The following is a 2,759-nucleotide window of genomic DNA, read 5'->3' on the forward strand; positions in this document are numbered from 1 at the left end:
ATTGTTTACCCCATTTCCAGAAAAGTTGGGATATTTTCCAAAAATGCCGTAAAAACGAAAATCTGTGATTTGTTAATTCATATGAACTTTTATTTAACTGACAAATGTACAAAGAAAATATTTTCAATAGTTTTACTGACCAGCACAAATGTATTTTGTAAACATTAACAAAGTTAGAACAGAATTAAAATAAGATTTAAAAGTGCGTAGTATATTCACATAAAACTTGTTAGGAAGACTCCACAATAAGCAGGCTAATTGGTAACAGGTGAGGTGTAATAATTGTTGTCATGGGAAAAGTTAGGACAATTCCAAGCAAAAAATTATTATAAACTAATATCATATTATATTATACATTATATAAACCATCATCATTGAGTATAAATATATTTCAAATATAATATATAATAATATAATATTGTTTTTTCTTGTTTTTGGCAGTAAAAGTAAAAAATCCCCATTGACCAAAAAGTAAACCTCCATATTGACCGACCACCCCCCTGTATCTGCATGAAACGGTTTGGTCCTGCCTGCGACACATCAGTGACGGTGTTTAGATGTGTTTTACTGCTTGTTCTATTATTTCCTCCTCCCTGATTAGTTTCACTTGTCTTATTAGGGCCCGAGCATGAAACATGCGAGGTACCTATTGAAACTAAAGGGATTTTTCTTTTCTGCAAAGTACAATCAGTTTTGGGGGCCTAAACATGCTCAAAAACTCACCAAGCTTTGCATATAATTCAGGCGCTGCAAAAAATTTTGTATTTTTTGCGTCTCGCACATGGGTGTGGCAAAATGGCTCCATCTGCCATTGTTTACTCCATCTGCTGGCAACAGGAAATGTCACGTTTTACGCTATGGCAGACTACTTCTAGCAGGTTGGCCATGTCAACTTCTGTGTTCGTCACATTGACGATGCCATGTTGTAAAACTTGTGAGTTTTCGGTTAACGGCGTGGAGGTGGCGTGGAAGCAAAGTTCCACGCTTCGCCATGACACAGGAATTTGTTGTAACTTGACTTTACATGCTCACATCTGTACCAAATTTTAACCATTTGATAAGAGTCCTGCCCTGAACACAGCATTCACCCACAGTCATAGCGCCACCTACTGGCAATAGGAAGTGACCTTCAACGAAGCAGCCCCCGCGGCACATTTTACCTACATTGCATTGCATTGACGATGAAAAGTTGTACTATCTGTGAGTTTTCGTCAGTGGGCGTGTCCGTGGCGAGGTGTCCAAAAACGATGATTCGATGATCCGCCCTGAACACCTCCATATGCCAACAAACACACAATCTCATAGCGCCACCTGCTGGCAACAGGAAGTGTCAAGTTTCACGCTGTTATGAACTACTCCCAATATATTTGCCTCACATGCTTCAAAACAGTCTCAGAAGAGCCTTAAGACATTGATGATGCTATGTGAATCTTGGCGTGGCGTCAAAATTCAATGCTTTGCCATGACACAGGAAGTTGTTGTAACTTTGCTGTACATGCTCATATCTCTACCAAATTTCACACATTTGATAAGGATCACACCCTGAACACATCTACAGGTCAAAATTCACTCAGCCTCACAACACCACCTGCTGGCATCAGGAAGTGTTCCTTCCAAGATGCAGCCCCTGCGCGCTGAATCACCAAGATGCACAAAACTTTTGTGGTACTCTGATGATGGAAGTCAGCCATTTTGGTTTCAATGTGCAATTACAGCCCATTTATGGCCTTTTACAAGGTCGAAACGAACTCCTCCTAGGGAACTAATCGGATCGACTTAAATTAATAACTGTGCATTTTAAAGGCATTGACGATGAAAAGTTGCGCTATCTGTGAGTTTTTGTCAATGGGCGTGTCCGTGGCGTGGTGTCAACGATCAACTCATCGCCATTACACAGGAAGTTTTTGTAACTTCTGTGTACATGCTCTCATCTGCATAATACTTCACGTGCTTGATAACTGTCCCGCCCCGAACACATCTACATGCCAATATTCATTTATAGTCATAGCGGCAAGTGCTATGTAGCGCCACAAAGGAGACACAGGTAGTGACGTATAACAGCTTCATGCAGCGTCCAACAAATTCACTGCAGCACCGGCAGAACTCCAGAAACTGCAACGCGGCCGCCTCACACCCCGACGTGCTATAAGTGTGTGAAGCTGCTTGCAGCTTTAATTAATCACTTCTTTCTATATAAATCAGTGTTTTCCTCTCGTTTGTTGTCTTCTTCTTCATCACTGGTCAAGTGTCCCAAACATTATGTGTTTCCTCGTGTCTTCTACCCCTGCCTGACTTGTTGGATTGGTTTTCTCACTTTTGGTTTTTTACCTGTCCTGTCCTGAGTATGAGGAGCTGGATACCATATTGTGCCAGACAGATTTTACTTTAACAAGAGAGTATTAATATAATCCTTTGTCTGTATTGTTATTTATTCCAATTTATTTGTCACCAGGCCAGGCAGGGGACAGACATGGGGATGGGGAATAGAAACACCACATAAACAGACAGCACAGAGAGAGGGCAACACCTGCAAGAGAACGGGGATAGGGGGTGGGGACAACAGGAAACAGCAGAAGGAAACCCCAATTGCAGAAAACAACAAAACCTGCAAGAGAACAGGGAGGGGACTTGGGCAGAGAAAAACAAACACACAAAATAAACAAATATACGGCAGCATACGCGCCGCCCAGGCCACGGTTCACCCGCCGATAAAAGTCCGCTGCCCCCCCCCCCCCCCCCCCCCCCCCCCCCCCCCCCCC

Source organism: Micropterus dolomieu, linkage group LG02, assembly GCF_021292245.1.
Source record: "Micropterus dolomieu isolate WLL.071019.BEF.003 ecotype Adirondacks linkage group LG02, ASM2129224v1, whole genome shotgun sequence".
Classification (NCBI taxonomy): domain Eukaryota; kingdom Metazoa; phylum Chordata; class Actinopteri; order Centrarchiformes; family Centrarchidae; genus Micropterus; species Micropterus dolomieu.